Source organism: Trematomus bernacchii, unplaced genomic scaffold (genome assembly GCF_902827165.1).
Source record: "Trematomus bernacchii unplaced genomic scaffold, fTreBer1.1, whole genome shotgun sequence".
NCBI classification, from domain to species: domain Eukaryota; kingdom Metazoa; phylum Chordata; class Actinopteri; order Perciformes; family Nototheniidae; genus Trematomus; species Trematomus bernacchii.
The window spans coordinates 21,881,211-21,902,044 of record NW_022988043.1 but is presented as its reverse complement, the minus strand read 5'-3'; the positions used below and the strand labels follow the sequence as shown (position 1 = coordinate 21,902,044).

At 40.5% G+C, this 20,834-nt stretch overlaps 1 protein-coding gene across 2 annotated transcripts in view; it reads left to right on the top strand.

Annotated features, from left to right (window-relative positions):
* Nucleotides 1-326: 326 nt before the first annotated feature.
* ddr2l (discoidin domain receptor family, member 2, like) overlaps nucleotides 327-20,834 on the top strand; it is a 51,085-nt gene continuing 30,577 nt past the window's right edge. For both annotated transcript variants that reach the window (XM_034118341.1, XM_034118340.1), the window contains exon 1: nucleotides 327-614. The gene's annotated coding sequence lies outside the window, so the exon portion shown is untranslated. The remainder of the gene's footprint in view (nucleotides 615-20,834) is intronic.

The following is a 20,834-nucleotide window of genomic DNA, read 5'->3' as shown; positions in this document are numbered from 1 at the left end:
TGAAGCTAATACTTTTATACTTTTACTTCAGTAACCTTGTTTATATTGCAGGACTTTTACTTGTAACAGAGTATTCCTACACTCTGGTAGGCTACTTCTACTTTGACTCAAGTACAAGATCTGAGTACTTCTGGTGTAATCTGCCCTCCGTAGTTCACTCTACTGCGGATTTCCTACAAGTTCTCAGATGTCAGAAACTCGGGGGCTCATGTTGCCTCCTCCTCCTCCTCCTCCTCCTCCTCCTCCTCCTCCTCCTCCTCCTCCTCCTCCTCCTCCTCCTCCTCCTCCTCCTCCTTTTCCTCTTTGGAAACGGGATGTGATGTAAATACAACTTTTTTTTTTGTTCCCCTCTCTTTGGATTTTGCTGCCCTTCTTCTTGCAACACTTTGTTGAAGGAAAACCAGAAGAAGAGGAACAAAAAGCAGGAAAACACGGCGGACGGTGAGCCATCGCAGAGAGTAAGTTCCCGTTAGGTTCCTCCACAATGATCCTCTGATTCCTCCGCCTGTCACCGACGACTCCCCCGCCGACCTGCCGGACTGCACGCAGAGAAAAGTGGATCCCACCGGAGAGAGGCTCGCTGCTGTTGTGTATCCGGAGGGAACCGCGGACAGGTAACCAGCTCACCGTTAAGCTTTAACCGTATCTAACTGACGGGAACGGTGAAGTAACGAGAAATCATGGTGCGGGAACTATCTCTGCTGAACAGATCTGAGATCAGTTCTGCACACCGAGGCCTACAGGAGACATCAACAAGTACTCAAATCTGGTACTTGGGTAAAAGTAGAAGTATAGAGTGTAGGAATACTCTGTCACAAGTAAAAGTCCTGGATTCCAAATGGCACTCAAGTAAAAGTACACAAATATTATCATCAAAATATACTTCAACTGGTAGGCTAATAGTTAAAGTAGTTATTGTGCAGATTGGTCCATTTCAGAATAGTATACGATATGTTTTATAATGATTGATCAGTGTTATCAAAGCTGGTAAAGGTGCAGCTAGTTTTAATTACTTTATATAATGTAGGGTAGCTTGTGAATTTACTCCAGGTGTAACTGTTTGTGAAGTGTTGTTAATATTTGACTTCATTAATCTAAATGTGCATAGTAACTAAAGGTTATAAATGAATATAGTGGAGTAAAAGTACAATATTTACCTCTGAATTGTAAGAAGGGTAGAAGCACAAGGTAGCAAAACATTGAAATACTTAAGCAAAGTACAAGTCTCTCACAATTGTATTTAAGTACAGTACTTGAGTAAATCTACTCAGTTACTTTACACATACTTAGTTTGATGGATGTCTGCAGCATCAGTGCAATGCTATCCCCTCTCATAAAGTTTAAATTCATATAGATAGATATTTTAATGCAAAATCAGATTCATATGAATATCTTAGAAGGTACATTATAAGAATGTACAGACTTGCAGCAATTACGTGGAAAATATTGAAGTACATAATAGTGATGCTATCGGAATATTATGGTGCTGAAGGAAGATTAAAGTGATGCTACATATGTTACTGATGTAATGGGGGGAATTAAAGTGATGATGTATGAATATTATAGTGATAATAAAGGAGATTTAATAGTGATGCTGTGGGAATATTTAATGTCTAGTAAAGTAATATTTTTGTGATATTTTAGGAGAATATATTTGAATCAGAATCCTATTACTCTATCTGTCAAGAGAAACGCACCGTGACAGTTGCTTTTTCATTTAAGTCTTAATTACATTTAAATAAATCAAAAATAAACTAAGTAACAACAACTAGTAACAATAATTCTATACGTAAAAATATATTTCTCTAAATATAAAACATTCAATTAAATATTTGCAATATAAAATAAAGATACTTATGTTAAAGGTAGGGTAGGTAAGTTTGAGAAACCGGCTCGAGATCGCTAGAATTTGAAAATACACAACCGGAGAAAATCTGCCACTTCCTTACAGAGCCCCTCCTCCAACACACACGAACGCGCACATGACCAATGAGGGCACGAGATAAGTGTGTGCACAGATGGAAGGCTGACAGGCATGTAGGCCATCCAGTTATTTTAGCCGGGCCGGCTAAAATGATTGGTCGTGCTTTTTACAGTACTACAGCTTCCACAGATGACATTTTTTTATGGATTTTTTGTCAAACCACTTAAGATATTCATTGCTATCGGGATGTTAAGAGCATTCAATGGAATATAACAAAAAGTGTACCTCGAGCCGGTTTCTCAAACGTACCTACCCCACCTTTAACATAATAAATTAAATTAACATGTGCAATCAAACATAAAATAAATAAAATAGAATATAGAATATACTTTTTAGTTTACAATATGTACATTGGTGTTTTCGTATTGGTAAGATATTAGGAATGAATTAATGTTTTATGAACTGAAAAGTAATATTCTAGAGGTTTTTAAAGTGAGTCTATATGCATATTATATTGATGTTATATGTATGTTATAGGGGATATTAGTGATGCTATATAAATAATATTGTGATATTAAAGGGATATTATACTGATGCAATAGGAAAACTATTGTAACATTTAGAGGATATTGTTGTGATATTATAAGGGATATCATATCATATTAATATTATAGCGAAGATTAAAGTGATATTATAGGGTTATTCTAGCGAGGCTACAGAAATATTACAGATATTTTAAGACTGTTGTCCGGACAAAACTTTGCTCCCTGGGAACTTTTCATTATCGCTTTTTTGAGGATGTTCAACTACTAAAAAGTGAGTTTTGTCAGCCAATAATCAAGTCATAAATACCCCCCTCTAGGTTTACTTCTACAGCTTCATGATTGTGAAACTCAGATTTAATATCTGTTGACTGAGAGCTGCCTGCAGCTACAGAGACTCTCGGAGTGATTTCACAACAGAGCTCAGTGTTTGGCTCAGACTGAGAGCTCCCTTCACTCTCTGAACAAACCAACAACAGAGCCACTCAGATAGAGGGGGATCATTCCACAGCTGATGTTTAGCACTTCTTCCCTTTCCTGACACTTTCAAGGTGTATCCAAAGCCCTAAAGATGTGCAGTGTATAGAGTGGTGCAGGAAGTCCTAAACCCGGGAAATTAGTTAGCACTTGAGCACGTTCAGTTCCTAGTTTTTTGGTTAGATTCCCGATTCTGGTTAGAACAAAGACTGACAATGGTTTTATGTGTATCAGTCATGTTTGTGTAATGATAGGCCTTGGGAGTAACGGATTACATGTTACGGGATTAGGTAGTCAGGATACAAAAAAAATGTTATTTGACGTAATCAGATTACCTTGGATTTTTAAGAATTACTCACAGGAATACAATGTTACTAAAAACTAAAAAAGCATACAGTATAGTGTTTGTTGTAAAAGGACTTATTTCCTTTCATCACGCTTTTAAAGGTGTATCCAAAGCCTTAATAAAGGTGTATCCAAAGCCTTGAAGATGTGCAGTGTATAGAGTGCTGCAGGAAGTCCTAATCCCATGAAATCAGTTAGCATTTTAGCATTTTCAGTTCCCTAGTCTCAAAGTCAACGTTTTTTTCAAACTTTTTTTGGTTAGATTCCTGATTTTGGTAAGAAAACAGACTGACAATGAAATACTGTCTGTTGTTAACACAATCTTAAAGTGGACCTATCATGCTATGTTTGAATAATATAGTGTAGGACCATACCTATATAAGGCATATTTATACTTTTTGTTTTTCAAAATACCAAACAGATCATGCATTTTAGCCATGCCTCATTTTGCTCAATTTGACAATTTCTAGCTCTGGGCAGATTCAGTGAGAACAGCACCATCTACAGGCCTGGCATATGTACTACAGCGTCTCCAGCGCTTTCATACGGCAATGGCCGTGGCTGTCTCCTCCTGATTGGTGGAGTTGGCCCAATAGCCGTAGCGCCACTGTCCTGACGTCAGGACAGTGTTCAAATCTGGATCAGTTTTTATCAGATCCGTTGCAGCCCCTTTTTTAGAGATTTGGGTATGGAGGAAAATAGAGAGGGTTGTGTTTTCTGACACTTGGTGAGTTCCCTGGAACACCGGGGACACATATTCATGTATAAAAGACGTACAAAAGTGCATTTTGCATGATAGGTCCCCTTTAAAGAAAAGAGAACCAATTTTTAAGCCCTAATGCGGTTTTTGAAAGATCCTACATTACGAATCAGATTTTCTTTGATTCTTGACAAGATACACAAACCTGTTCTTGGCTTTTCTTTTCAAGGGAAAATGAAATTCAATTGGATGTTTGTAAAAGACATTCACTATTAAATGACTCACATTTTCTCTAAACTACAGGACCTTCTCAGTGCCCACCTTGGGCCATCCTAGTGAAAAAGGCCTCTGCAGTTGACATCAAACTGAATTTCAACAAGAGTAAGCACTCTTGCTTTCCAATAAAAGATAATTCGTCCCATCCCGGTATTGTTTCGGCATTAGATCCAGATTTCCTCTCAGATCTTTCTAACAAGCCCTGCAGTAAATACAGTGATGTGTCTGGGAGATTTCTCCCAAAGATGGAACTTTTTAACACATCATATGTTGCATGTTAGCAGCAGACCAACAGAAAACGCAATTCAGGTCCATCAGACGTTAAAAACTGTTAAACTCACGCTTACAGGGAACAGTCAAAGTGGTTTCTGAAGAAGAGTGTGCAGATAGTAGCTGTGGTGTAGAAGAAGCAGATTACAGATGGGTTTAAATGAGCAGCTCATTAAACCATTAAGTAACCACACGGAGAACCATGTGGGAGAAGCATGTGGGACGGAGAGAAGGAACACTGAACATGGCTGCTGCTGAGGGGAGCTGATACAGGCAGGAACCCTCTGTTCAATCAGGTGGAGCTTTAGTGGAATGTGGAGTTGAATGTCACACAGAACCAGGATCATTTCCTGGATAACATTACCTGCAGGGATGATAGGTTAAAGGACTATTTAGCAAGTAAATTTGCACAATCAATCAAACATTTTACCAAAATCGCAATATGAAATAGCAGTAAACTCAATATTTGGTAAAGGCAAAATATGTCAAAATATCTTTATTGTGTAGCTGAAGAGAAGTCCTAACTACAAATTGTATTCTACAGACATATCTTAAAAAATCCCACCATGATCATGTTAAGATATTTTTCATTGATAAGGTGAATAATGTTTCAAAAATGATCATTCCCATAAGTATCTCGATTGCAATATCAGTCAAAGTATTCGCAATTCGTGCAGCTCTATTGGCATGGATGTTAGGTTAAATTCCCTTCAGTGTCACCTGAAGTATACTATTCGATTTTTCATGAACGTTGCCAAATTAAGATGTGATGTTTGATCAGACTGCTGAAACTGGATCTGTGTATTGTTGGAATTCAGATATAGATTTTAATTCCAGTTGTGTTGAATCTGATGTGGCACTATGAATTGCAGTCAGAAATGCTTTAGCATGTGAGACAGACATTAAATTGTTTTTAAAGAAAAATCACAATTAAAGAGGCCCTATTAGGCTATTGGGGTTTTCCCTTCCCTGTAGTGTGGTTTATAGGCTTTGTGCATTTAAATGGTCTGCAAAGGCTGCAATCCCTGTGTTCCCTCCAGAGGGAGTTTCTCTCTGTTGCGTGAGACATTATATTCAGCAGAAGTCTCCACCAAGCAGTCAACCAAAGTAGTTTGTAAGTATGCTACGGACAGAAAAACACACACGACCACATCGCTCAGAGTTTGGCCTGGAGTACGGGCCGTTTATTGAATCTGCGCATGCTCATTAGCATGACCACGTTTATTTCACTCAGGCACATTCTGATGATGTCATACACATGAACTGTTAAACATGACTTTGTTCTTATACAAATATGCTTAACACTCCCACTCAAAGACATGTTAATAACTCTCTACAGTGGTACACAGAATCCAAATAAACAAAAAAACTTCTCTAGCAGTGTTCAATTTTTACACCTGCAATTCACATTACTCTCCAAACAAATACCCTTTGAATTTGTCAAATTTTGCCTTTGTCAAAATGTAACTTTTGCTCGCATGGAGTTGACCTTGGTTTGCACTCTGACATGCCAAACCTCTCTAGCATCTTTGCTATGTGTCTCTTTTGGCTCATTTTGATCTCCCCCTCACTCTGTGTAAAGTCGATACCTAGGAAGTGTTTAAGTTCACCCTAATCTTTCATTTTAAACTTCCTCTTCAACATCTCTTTGACATCACTGAGTGAGCCGTTGTTATTGGCTGCTATGAGTAGGTCATCTACCCATATCAACAGAATAACTCTTTCGTTCTCAGACTCTTTTCTGTAGACACAATGATCAGCATCATTTTGCACAAACCCATTCTCTGTAAGATGATCATGCAGTAACTTGTTCCAGTTCCGCCCGGATTGCTTTAAACCATACAATGACTTGTTGAGTTTGCACACTAAGTGTTCCCCTGTTTTAGATTTTGCCTCAAAACCTTCGGGCTGTTCCATATATAACTCGCAGTCTATTGGTGCATGGAGATAAGCTGTCTTCACATCCATTTGGTGTAGGATAAGATCATCCTGTATAGCCACCTGCATCAATGTACGTACAGAAGTCATATTTGCTGTCGGTGAAAAAGTTTCCTTGTAATCAATTCCCTCTACTTGACTATAGCCTTTAGCTACATATCTGGCTTTAAAAATCTCAGATCCATCTGGGCTTTCCTTTACTGCATATACCCAACGACCTCCCACTGCTTGCTTGCCTTTTGGCAGTGTGGTCAGACTGAAGGTCTCATTCTCTGTTAAAGAGTTAATCTCCTCTTTCATTGCATCAGCCCACATTTTTGATTTCTTAGAGCCTACAGCCTGCATGTATGTTTTGGGTACGTCACAAGCAACTCTGTAGAAATAATCTACATTTTCACCTTCATCATTACAATCAGCCTTACACTGATACTCCAATAAATATTCTGGAGCGTTTCTTTGTCTAGTGGGATAGCGTCGTGCACTCTCTCCCTGTTCTCTTTGAGTACTATCTGTCTGGATCTGACTAGCCTCAATATTCTCCTCACTATCGGACTGTACACCCACATTAGGCTCTCTCTGATTCTGGTTGACCATTTTTGTCCCTGCTGGTGTTGTGGGAATAATTTCTCCATAAGTGTCATCATCCATATTACGATTTGTCTGAGTCTGACTATCTGCGCTACTCTTTGTGATACATTTTACCAGCCTATGTTTCAGGACTTTCCCTGTCTCAGGATAAAATACTTGGAATGCTGGGCTATATTTGTCGTATCCTACAAAAATACCCTTTGCACATCTAGAATCTAGCTTCTTCTTATCCTGCTTATACCCGTAGCATTCAGAGCCAAATATTTTCATGTTGGACAAGTTGGGTGTTTTGCCAGTAAAAACACGGTATGGTGTCTGCTCTAGACGCTTACAGTAACACCTGTTACGTATCTGTGCTGCGGTTTGTACAGCATATGTCCATAACTGCTTTGGGAGGTTACTCTCTAATAGCATGCATCGTGACATCTCAAATAAGGTCCTCCAACCTCTCTCTGCAGTACCGTTCTGGTGAGGTGAGTATGGTGCACTTGTCTCGTGCCTTATCCCTTTCGTCCTAAGTAAAGTTTGAAACTCATGCCCGGTGAATTCAGTACCGTTGTCAGATCTTATGCACTTAATGTATCCATATGGAGCAGTATCCGCTATGAATTTCTCAGTAGCTTTTGCTGTATCACTCTTTGCTTTGATAAAGTAGGGAAAAATCATCCCACTATAATCATCAGTAAATGCTATTGCATATCTGTACCCGTCTTTATCTGCTGGTTCTATTGGACCGCATAGGTCTGTATGTACTAGCTCCAGTACTGTTTTAGCTTTTACATCTGCCTGCCTGTTTCTGCTTTGAGTACATTTTCCCTGCGTACATATTTCACAGTTATGGTTAGACATGTCATGTTTCCCTTTGATCGACATACCTTTAACCACTTTCTCTAGTTTAGACACATCCTCAAAATTACAATGACCAAGTATTCTATGCCATGTCTGGATGTCATGACAACCATTACAAACATCATCAGTATTTTCATCCTCTACTGTGCTAAGGTAATATAGCCTACCATACACATCCATTTTAAACTTGGTACCATTTTGATGAATCAGCCAATCATCACCGTCCTTGAAGCGGACCTCAGCTCCACTGGCTGTCGCTGCTTTCACGGAGAAAATGTCCTGTGAAAAAGATGGGATGTAAAGCGCTCGTTTGAGCCTCGTTTTCACTTGCCGTCCCTCGCTGTCTAGCAGAACAACTTCGGCTTCTCCCCTCATCTTCGCCATCCCGGTCGTTTTCGTTCCATCTGCCAGCTCTATCACATGGTCCTCGGGTCTAAAGCTCTTATCGATTGTCTTAAACTTTGCCGGGTCATTAATCATGTGCGTCGTGGCACCACAGTCGACCATAAGACCTCTCTTATTTCCTACTTGATTTTGACAGTCACTCATTTTGAAAAAGAATGATGCACCGGTATCATCCTCCGTGTCTCCGTCTGCCTTCTTCACCTGATCACGGCCCAGCCCTCTGCCTCGGCCTCTTCCTCGGTGTGGCGTGTCCCACCGTCGCTCCTCTCGCCTCGCTTGGATCTCGTTAGGGCATGTCCTAGCCATATGCCCCATCTTTCCGCATGTGTAGCATTCAGTGTCGGCCAAGTCCATCTTCTTCCCTCTTCCACGTCCTCGTGTCCTTGCCCCGCTAGTCCTCATAACGCCGTCCTCATCCGCATTCATGTCACTCGTCCTATATTTGTCAGTGCTCTCATAGCTCCGCAGTTTAGCTTTGAAGTCACCGAACGTTAGACGGTCGTTGGTTTGAGTGACGTGCACGACAAACGGGTTGAATGAGTCCGGTAACCCCTTCACTACCATGGCAATCTGCAACCCGTCACTGATATTTTCTTCGGCCCTTCTCAAAGACGTGAATATAGTCTCCGCTCGAATAATATAATCAGTAACAGTCTCGTTGCTTGCTTTGTGGAGAGAAGAGAGTTCACAGTACAGGCTCACGACTCGTGGTTTGTCCTTTCCTGCGTGGTGCTCTCGGAGTATTGCCAACGCTTTTCTTCCATCTCGTTTTGCGTCTCTCATTATGAGTGATAAACTCTTATTATCTAGACACTGCACTAATTCAGCATATGCTTCTGCATTCTTTGTTGCGTCTTCTTCAAGTGCTTCTTCGTTGTTGTAGTCTATCGCTGGCTCTTCCAGGATAACTTCACTGAGGCCGCGCAGTTCCATGTGCGCCAAAAACCTCGTCTCCCATAACTCAAAGTTTTTCTCGTCACCGTCGAATAACAACTTAAACCACCTTTGGCCTCCTTGACTGGGCCCATAACCTGTTGCGTGAGACATTATATTCAGCAGAAGTCTCCACCAAGCAGTCAACCAAAGTAGTTTGTAAGTATGCTACGGACAGAAAAACACACGACCACATCGCTCAGAGTTTGGCCTGGAGTACGGGCCGTTTATTGAATCTGCGCATGCTCATTAGCATGACCACGTTTATTTCACTCAGGCACATTCTGATGATGTCATACACATGAACTGTTAAACATGACTTTGTTCTTATACAAATATGCTTAACACTCTCCCACACCCCCCCCTCCCCCTCACTCAGCCTGAAACACCTCCATTGGACTCCGTCCGTAACTCTCACTTCTATTGGCTAGCGCTCCAACACAATTTTTTGGATTTGCTATCGGTCAGGACATTTCCAACACATCTCTACAGAGCTGGCCAGCTAACCAATCAGAGCAGGCTGGGCTCTCGTTTGTTTGTCCTCTTTATGTAAATCCCTGTTATTGTCTTCGTGATGCAAATGTCTCTGTCAGTAATCTAGAAGTGGAATCTTGCAGCAAATTCGTCTTTTCTCATTAGATCCTGCTTTCCCTGTGACTATGGTTTGTAAAAGCAGGTGAGGTGAACTGAAAACTCTAAATTGTAGTTTTTTTTTGTAAAGCTTCGGACTCAGGTCAGGTTGAATCATTTTAAGTATGTATTAAGAAAGTTCCCTTTGTGCATGCTTGGTATGTTGGTAGAAGTTTTGCCACATTACTAATGGGAAGAGAGAAAGAGGAAGAGTGTGGTCAATGCATTGCCTGGTGAACTTCCTGTATGGTCAGTAATGGAGGAGACAAAGCAAAAACATAGCTCTGGGTTTCAATCAGGTTCCGTGGGAGTTTGAGTGCAGAACTTTAGTTGGTTAGTAACAATGGTCTTGTTTTCCTCAACTTTCATAGTACCCCTAAACCATATAGGCACTTCACATTGAAAGCAGTTCTACGGAAATCCATATGAATGTTCACAACAACAAAACAATCTTTCATTGGAAATGATTCGGCAGAAGTTGAGCAAAAATAGTTTTATTTGGATTCCATGTGCCCACGAGTGGATGCAAAACACTTTAGCAGGACGTTTTTTGCTGTCGATTGTTTAGCCTCAAGCCTTAGAGATTAAGATTTAAAAATCCAAAAATCTAAGAAATCTTAGTGATTCACAATTTGACCTTATAGAGAATCTGTGTGTGTGTGTGTGTGTGTGTGTGTGTGTGTGTGTGTGTGTGTGTGTGTGTGTGTGTGTGTGTGTGTGTGTGTGTGTGTGTGTGTGTGTGTGTGTGTGTGTGTGTGTGTGTGAGATTTAAAGTTCTTTTCTGAAAAAAAACATGACAAAGCAAAGTTCTAAATTAAAATATATGTATTTACTCTCATATTGAGAAATCTTTGATTTTATATTCTTCACCAATGTCTACATCCTCTTCAACCCATCGAATGGAGATTTCCACATTCAGGTTTACAGGTGTGTTTGATAGTGTTGGCTGTCAGTTCAAAGCTCTGCATGTTAAATCAAGCACTCTTACATTCTTCAGATACCAGCAGCTCTTTTTAAACCATCTGCTGCTCTGCTCCAGTCCGACCTCGTAACCGTCACCTGTTCTCAGGTTACATTTGCAACTCGGGCATTTGGCTGATGCACATGTGAAATGTTACACCCAGTGCGACGGGAGCGAAAGCTGAAACGTCCACCTGGACTATTGGAAAGAGCAGCCAGACCAAAGATTTAAACTATGATTCAACTGCCAAAAGTAAAAGAGTTTCTCCACTGACTTTTCATGTCATGGTTAGAGCCACTTAACTGCTGAAAACAGTTGCTTAATATCTCTGTTGCTCTTTAGCCCAGTATGACCTCAACGTCTTGACATTTTGTGACTGTCCAAATCCTGGATGTATAAAGAGAGCTGGATACAGCGTTGGAGGCGTGGCCACGTTCATTCCTATGAAAGTTGCTCAGTGGTGCATGAAGCCAAAATGCTCTGATTCTTCAAGGGATCTTATGGCGATCTTCAGCATTCATAGGGCCAATAGAGCATAGATGAGAGCAGCACTACATCACTTCCTGGAAATATAATCGTACGGCCCACTTTCCAGTGAAAACCATGAATCGGCGTCAAGCCGAGTTATTTCCATGCCCATTCCATAAAAACTGGTCTGTAATGTTTTGCCCGTCAAACAACAGAAAATATCCAAAGTTACCGGTTTCTTTACTTTCACTTAAAAAGGGACGGTAAAAGAAAAATATCTGTGGCTTCAGCGCTCAACAGAGAATAGGACCCGGTCAGTAAATATGTGTACGTTTGTGGGAAACACTTCATCACCGCTACATTATGATGCTAATGAGGTTAACGTCAATTGTCAAAGTAAACATGCGTAGTGTTACATTTAGTGCTGACTATAGATGCTGCATTGAGATATATGAAACACTAAGAAGTCAAGGAAATGTTGTGCCTGACTGACCATCGTAATTTGGCGCTCCTTGGAGATAAAACAATGCATGGTATTCTTATTTTTTTAATGTGATTGGCAAAAAACTTCCAAATTTGTACCTATTGCTAGTCAAATGACAGCAAATGTTTTTACCTTTAAGGGCGCGGCCATGACGGAGAGGCAGGCATTTTTCTTAAGCCACGCCTCTAATCTGCTTTTTCCATTCTCAGCACAGTCAAATGAATGTAGGTGGGAAAATAACTGGATTTGGCTATGAGTGCATTTCACAACTTTTAGAAAACTAAGGATTTCAATAATTGCATTTCAAGTATTGGTATTGGGTAGTTGATTTACCTAAAACAATTATCAGCTAATTTACAGTAGTCTCCTACCCAATGTAAGTCAATGGGGAAAAGGGAACCCATACTGGTGGGCTGAAGGTCTTGTTGTGGTTTCATGTTATCCTGATTGTTTTTGGTGTTTTGTCAGGTGGCACACGTGTTGGGAAGAAATACTTAGTATGATCAACGGTACAAACTTGCGCAAAATATATATACATTGAAAACTCCTCAGGTTTGGGGCTGACACATGTTGGTGTAGGGCAGGCTCACATTTAAAGGCAGGGTTCCTGAATCAATCCAATGCCAGGAAGATTCGTTGAATATTCTAAGTATTCCGGTTTACAAAGGCACACCTAAAACGCTGCAGTCATTTCAAACAAACTGTGAGTGAAACAACATAATGTGCAAAAGTTTTCCAAATTGTACCCTCTATCTCAGTTTGCTGTTTTCTGTTAACAAGCTGGGAGACTAGAGTCTGATTGCCTGACAGTCTGTCATTACAGGCATCTGGACCCAACTGAGCTGTGTGTGTGTGTGTGTGTGTGTGTGTGTGTGTGTGTGTGTGTGTGTGTGTGTGTGTGTGTGTGTGTGTGTGTGTGTGTGTGTGTGTGTGTGTGTGTGTGTGTGTGTGTGTGTGTGTGTGTGTGTGTGTGTGTGTGTGTGTGTGTGTGTGTGAGAGAGAGAGAGAGAGAGAGAGAGAGAGAGAACTCCACTTAGCGTAGTGTGTCTTCCATTGTTTTTGGTGTTGCATAACCAGTGGTGTAGATAGGGTAGGGATTTGTTCAAGCAGAAAAGTGTGGACTTTTAGAGGTGTGTGTGCGTGTGTGTGTTTGTTGCTGCTGGCATAGGTGAAAGATAAACTACACACAGGAAGTCAAGTTTGAATAGTTTGATTTGATGAAGTGTCTCCTGTCTAGAAAAAAATCCAGATGTGATTATGCTGCAGGTTATGTTTTCTGTTTAAGTGTTCAAATTGCTTCTTCCTACGTCATTGGCTATTTTCACTTGAGCTTCAACTAACAGAAAGACAGGCAATTTAACATGTATTTGCACAGCTCACTTACTAGCATAACTGCAAAGTATACTTTGCACAGCTGTGAAGGTCTGCTGGATGTAAATCTACCAAGGGTCAGCGTAGGCTATTTACATACAGCCTAGAATTTACGAGCTAGCGTGTAGTAGACATGGACCATAAGCAGCTACAAATATGTGCTTAAAACTGGATTACAGGACCAGTTTTATTTAAAGAGGACATATTAGTGTGCCCCATAGGGCGACTATAGCTGCGAGGGAGTGCGGTCGTCTTTCAACCAGAAGGTTGTGGGTTCGATCCCAGCACATGCAGTCAACATGTCGATGTATCCTTGGGCAATATACTTAACCCTGAGTTGCTCCCGATGGCATGGCCAACGGTGTGTGAATGTTAGGTCCTAGAGTAAGGTACACTGCTCTGTGTGAATGGGTGTGAATGGGTGAATGACATGTAGTATGTAAAGGGCTTTGAGGGGTCTTAAAGACTGGATAAAGCGCTATAAGTACAGTCCATTTACCATTTACATGGTGATGTCACAATGTTGCAGAAGTAAACAAAGGAGTCCAGTTTCTAAGTTTATGTTAGTTTTGTCAGCAGAGTGTTTTGGGAAGCTTATTATTCATGTACATATGTGTGTATAATGAGACATTCCGGTGGAGCAGGTCTTGTTTAAAAAATTAAAGTTAAAGTTAAAGCAGCCCCCAACATATTACCCTTCATCTCTACAATTTGTGCTTAATGCTTTTAATGTTAAAATCTACCTGCAGTGTTCATATATTTGAGGAGTCAACACAGTGCATTATTGGATTTCACTACATTTCCCAAAACCAGAGAGAGAGGCAGAGAATGAGAGGGAGAGACTTGTAGAAAGTCATGTAAATTCCTGTGTGTTTGTGTGAGCGAGAGACATATAGATAGATAGAGAGAGAGATAGAGAGAGAGAGAGAGAGAGAGAGAGAGAGAGAGAGAGAGAGAGAGAGAGAGAGAGAGAGAGAGAGAGAGAGAGAGAGAGAGAGAGAGAGAGAGAGGTCTGGGTTGCGTTGAATGTTAGGAATGTTGAGGCTTTTGGCTCCAGTTTTTTTCTGACAGAAGGAGGAGGAGATAAAGAAGGAGGAGGGACAAGGGGCAGAATGAGAGGAAGAGTAGGATAGAGGGAGGGACGAGGGAGGAAATAAGGAAGGAGGAGGGGAAATAAAGAAGAAGACAAAGGAGATGACGCAAAGATGGGGGGGAAAGCAATTCAGAGGAAAATAGGAAAAAGGTAAAGTGTGTCAGAGGCGTACTGTTATACAAGCCTCAACTACTGTTTCATATCACTGTCTATTTCTGTTGTTCATTAATCAGATGACTGTAAATGTCCCGTTGCAGAACAAATAAAGGATTTCTGATTATAATAAAAGGTACCCTACCCTATCACGTACAATGTGTTGGAGCACTAGTCAATCGAAGTGCGGTTGTTACATAGTGATGCCATTATGTTACAGAAGTAAACAAAGGAGTCCAATGGAGGTGTTTAGGTGTTCAGGCGTGTACATGCATCTACATCACCCTCTGTCTGAAACCAGAGCACAGTCTGCTCTGATTGGTATGTGAGACGGTGGTACTTGGAAGGGCGTTTTTACATATCTAAATTCAATATAACATGCAATACATTTACAAATAACATGCACTCTATTTTTCAACAACTTTTCCCGTAGAACAACTTGGAACTGAACGACTTATAAACACAACTAGAAAATGCATTTCCTGCAGAAAATGCGTGCGAATGCTGTAAACTGTGAACATTTGTAGCTGAATGGTCTCTGTAGCTGCTTTTAGCTACAGAAACCAAGTAAGTGTGTTGCTGAACTTAGCGGAGAAATGTAGAAAAGTGAAATGATTTGAATCAAATTGTTACAGCTCAAAAGCATTGCAATGACTTGAAAGTGAAATGTTAAACTGGAAGAGTAGGAAAATAGTGACGAAGCTTCATATTTAAATGAAAAGGTTTAAAAAAGGTATAAACAACTAAATGTATAGCCTCAATGTCCTGAAATAGCGAATAAGTTAATAGTTGAATGGTTTCTGTAGCTGAAAGTAGGCTGAAGGAGTTACATAACAGATGTAAGTAGTAGTGAATGAATGTGTATTAAGAAGAGAAAAGAAAGTAAAAAGGCTTGGGAAAGCAGCAGAATATTTTAACTGCAAACTTTTCGACTAAAACCATATGTCACCAATAATGTATAAAATATGTGGAACATGTTGAAGTCAGTATGAAGTCTCCATCAGACAGAAAATAATAGGCTGAGACAGTCTGTTAAAGTCCAGTCTGTTTATCAGTGTTTGTTTCTGTGCTGAGCACCTAATCATAACACCTGTGTGAGCACAGAGATCAAAGGTTTCCATGGTGATGTGCAGTAATCAGTGAGAGGAGAGCCTTTCCATTGATCTGAATGAGAGATAAACCTCTTACATGTGAACGTTTTGTTGAAGAACCGTAGCAGATATCTGTGAAATTTCAATGCGTGAAGCGTCTCAGGAACCTGACGAGCGTCTGAGTCTGCTTTTTATGTACTTTCGGGTTAATAATGTGGCCTTTTTGGCAGATTAACTAAAGGTGTGCGGCTGCTGCTGTGAGGAAAGATCAGGCTGTATTTACAATGGGCCTTAATGGAGACATGTTGAACGTTTTTGTCACTTCATGCCCTCAAGAGGCATTTTGTTTAATTATTTTGCTTAATTTTGTTTTCCAACCTAGGAGAGGTTTTCCTACGTTTTCATGAAAAATGATGTCTCAGGAGTGTAGGGTTTGGGAATTATGGCAAGTTTAAAAAAAAATATGAAGGCGAATTTCAAGCTGTCCCCCACTCTAGCTGTGACATCACACACTCTAACCTTAACGAGCTTCGCATTACACACTAATGTTAAAATCTGAAGAAAGCCTCTTTACCAAGCTCCAAACTAAGTTAAATATCTCAAAAATTGTAAAAGATATCAAAAATCTGAAAAACAAGTTTTATAGCTGAAGGTCTTGTGATCATTTTAAAGTTGGAATGAGCTGAAAGTATGTGGAAGGAGTAGCATTTAGCGCACGGTGTAGGTAAACTCCTATTGAGTTACATGTTAAAAAAAGAGTTTAAAAAGCTGAATATTTATAAAATATTTTGAAAAAGTTGAAAGTTTCCATCATGTGCTGAAAAGGCTGAATATTTTGTTATTTGAATGGTTTCTGTAGCTGAAAGTAGGCTGAAGTTATTGAGAGCCAAACTATTGGTTGAAATAATAATAATAAGATTAAAGATTCAAAGAACTATAGTGGAATGCTGTAAACAGCATTCACACTAATGATAGTTATGTTACACTTTGAATTCATCTTTTCAAAGTACTCAAAATATTTGACGCTAAAAAATGATATGGTGTGCAGCTGTAGTACCTGGAATATCTTGTTCTTCGCTATATATTTTCTTACACGATGAACCCTACATAGATGTTGAGGATGACTTCCTGTCTGGAACATGTTAACCTGTTAAGCCCCAAGCCTGTTTTTCAGGTCTCAGGCTCGAAAATGACATTTCCAGAACAAATGACCATAACTACACTTCTAAAAGGGGAAAATTAATAATCTTTTTTCTCAAAGTAATAATAAACCTATGAGTTGGATGTAGAAGAGTCAAAATCAATATAGATGTTTTTTATTTGAAAGACAATTCAGATTGAACATAATAAAAAACTGTAAATTATAGTGTCCGTCAAAAGAAAAAACATTACTTATAGTGAAAACCACCCTTGGATGATGGGTTAGTAGACTAAAAGATTTAGGAATCCAAAGTACAACATATAATAAGTACCCTGTATCAAGATTGATGCAAAACAAGTGACATTTGACCTTTTTAGAGAGGTTTAGCAAAAATAACTCCACATCTGGGGTCATTTGGGTGGAAATGGGCGTATTCGCCGTTTCTCTGGAACCCATTGGTCGATTTTGATGATTGACATCTCTTTTGAACCGTTAGAGCCAATAGAATCGAAGGGGAATTTCCACATACACACACACGTTACCATTGAGAAATGAGAGCTATGCGCACACAGTTTGCCCAAAGCGAAACCTATCTTCCGCTCTGAAATCTGAAAACTTAAAACTAGGTTTATTGCTGATGGATTATCAGAAATCATTTCAAAGTGACACAGACACATTGGATTAACCTATGGATTAACCTTCAGCAGCGTTTTAATGCCATTGAAGACAACTTTTGATCAGACAACAACAAAGGTAAGACATATTGCCGTGTTTGCTACCTAACGCCACGTGTTGTGATGTCTGTTTTTGTTTCTCATGTTGCGAGTTTTGATCATGGAGTGATGATACTGATACCTATCGAATCTGTGTAATCTCACGATGCTAATCGATGGGTTGGATATGCATTTACGATAAGTAATAAGGGTTTTATACCGTGAGTTCTGTGCTAATGGCGTTAGCATTTTTTCGCTCAGCGTTAGTCTTGTGTTTTTTTTGTTGCTAAAAATGGTTCATATCATCAGTTAGCTGAGTTGCTTCCCGTTACATGGATATGAAACATTCATAGTTTATTCAATCTTAAGAAGCCCTCAGACACTGTTGCTTGCAGATGTTGTGGTTTCTCCCCCACCTGCGGGGGAATGGGGCTTAACGAAGGTCTGTTTGACATCAACCTTTCCCCAGCATTACCGGAAAGGTAGCTGATCAGAAAACTTCAGAATCATTTTAAATAGTTTTCTTGTCCTGAAAAACTCCAGAAGGAAGCAGTAATTCATAAAGTTGGATGTGTTTCTGTTACAAAAAGAGATTATTGGTGTTGATCTTAAGTAAGTTATCTTCTAGACTGGAACAGAGAACAAAAGTCTTTGTTCTTTGTCTTTATGTCACAGTTTTTCTGTCTTTTCCTGTCTCTCTCTTCATGTTTTTCTTCTCTCCCTCTCTCTGGTCATGTGCTTTTACTGTAGAGATGAGCAACAGTGCAGGAATCTGAGCTGCAGCCAACATTACATAAAGCTCTCTCTGCCCCCCAATCGTTGCCAGAAAGTAAAGAGCGAAGGGCTGCGTTCTGCTGCAGCTCGGCTCAAGTGAATGAACTCACTTCCTGAAGGCGCTTACATCAGGAAGAAGGACTGTCTCAAGAACCGACTGTATTTTTCTGAACTGGCAGTTTTTTCATACTCAGGACAGTCTGTATGTAACCGTTCTGTCACAGTGAAGTCTGATCAGATTCATTTATTTCTTAGGTCGCTCAGACTTGGTGAACTGTCCTGTCCTGAACTCCAATCTATAAACTCATAGCAGGATTTACCCCAGAAAAAAAGTCAGCTCCATGCTCCACTGCTTGAGTTCTCTCACAAATCCTTTTAGTCCTAGGAGCCACTTTCCAGGGAACTAAAAGTCCCTTCATCCTGTATCCTCTTAAGTCTAAAGACCCACAAAGATTGGGCTATCTTTTCTACCAAGACTGGGCCGTTCTCAATTCACACGCAAGTGACTCTGAAAACATTGAAAGGTATTTCCAAACAAACGCTATTTCGTAGACATATGTCATGATGTCGGTTGTTGTGTTTCCTGTTTCATTTTGAAGTTTTCTCTACCTGTTATTTTCTGTGTTTTCCTGCCTTTTCGAGTGTCTGTCCTGGCTTTATTATTTTCAACTGTTCCCCATCAGCCCTGCCATCACCTGACCCCCTGTACACCTGCACCTCGCCCCCTCATTAGTTTCAGCTTCGCCGTGGTTTTCTGGTAGCCTATGTTCGGAATCTTGTACATCGTTTGCCATGATCGCAAAGTTAGTTTTGCTTTGCCTTGAATAACGATGTTTTCTGTTAGGTGCTCCTGTGTCCTGGTTTTGGGTCCACCCTGCTTCACTCACCCGGGGCAACCTATAGGGGTCACCAACCTTTTTTAGGGTGAGGGCTACTTAAAAAAAATAAAACAAGTCGGGGGCTACTTTTACTCCTCTTTTTTTTTTTTTTTGCAGTGTATATATTTAGCACATTTTAACATTATGATATGCTGACCTTTAACCTTTGTGTGCTGTTTGGGTCTGTGGGACCCGTTTTCAGTGTTTACTAAAAGAACATGTATGCAATTTAATTATTTTAACCTGCTTTATTTGGGGGTGGACGGGCCTCACCTCCTCTAGGGGGGTCCTCACCTCCTCTAGGGGGGACCTCACCTCCTCTAGGGGGGTCCTAACCTCCTCCAGGGGGGTCCTCACCTCCTCCAGGGGGGACCTCACATCCTCTAGAGGGGTCAGGGGGCATGCACCCCCGGGAAGATTATTTTTAATGTTGAAGTGAAATGCATCAATCTGGTGCACTTTGAGCACAACATGAATTTATGGATACAGCTCTCAACACTCAGATGAAAGGGAGCTGTATACTTTTCAATAATCCAAACATCTTTAGAATATGATCACAACCAATAACAAATCATTTAAACTGGTTTATTCTTATCTTATGTTACCTAGTTAGCATTCTTTCTTTCTATTTATGCATATTTTACTAATCACTCCCCTTTCAAACTGTTTTTTGTTTTTTTTACTGTCCTACACATTGGAATGATTTCTTACTTTATCTATATTAAATAGATAAAGGTGTGCTCTCCCTAGCTCTCTCGCTCGCTCGCTCTCTCTCTCTCTCTCTCTCTCTCTCTCTCCCTCTCTCCCTCCCTCCCTCCCTAGCTCTCTCTCTCTCTCTCTCTCTCTCTCTCTCTCTCTCTCTCTCTCTCTCTCTCTCTCTCGCTCGCTCACAGAGGCTGTGTGCTCCTCCGTGGCGATGACGGCTTGCATTAAAAAATAATAATAAACATATTTGTAAAGTGGGGGGGACACAAACGGGATTTCGAAAAGAGCGGGGGACATTTCCCCCCTGTCCCAGGTGGAAATTACGCCAAGTGCAATAAATATATATGCAAGTTGCAACACACACAGTAAAACTCTGCCCTATGTGGCACCTCCCCGCTGATTTTCCTTCTGGCAGAATCTACACAACACATCAGCCCCATTGAACAGCCTATCATGCCAGCCTATACAACACATGTGGCCCACATTGCTTTTCTTCCAGACTGCAACGCTGGTCCCGCAAATCAAGCAAGAACGTGATTGGTCGATATTCATTGTGGGGTGGGGGGGAGGAGGGGTGTTAGATAGATATATAGTCGTAGTAAGTAGATAGAGTTTGCTATGATTTAGGTTTCGATTATGCATAGGGTAGATTCTTTTAATTACATTTCCTTTTTTGTTTTGTGTATTTTATACATTTTGGATTTGCTTGGCGAGCTATTTTTAGAACATGCCCCGCGGGCGACTCACGTTGCCCCTGCGGGCGACTCACGTTGCCCCTGCGGGCGACTCACGTTGCCCCTGCGGGCGACCAAGTGCCCGCGGGCACCGTGTTGGCTACCCCATAGTGAATACAAAAAACAATTCTCGCTTATAAACATATTAAATCTTACTAAAGTGACACATTATCAGCTCTTATCACATGATGGCCTGGTGCTGCTGGTTTTATAAACAGGCGGTTGATGGCTTACTGTGATTCAGGAGTACTCGTCCAATCAGAACTGTTCAGCCCCGCATTGGTTCCTTCGACAAAAAAGCAATGCAATTTCTCCATAGGATTTTGGAAAATAGCTCGAAATAAGGTCTGTGGTTGACACACATTTAAGAGACGGATCACGTTTTGTTCAG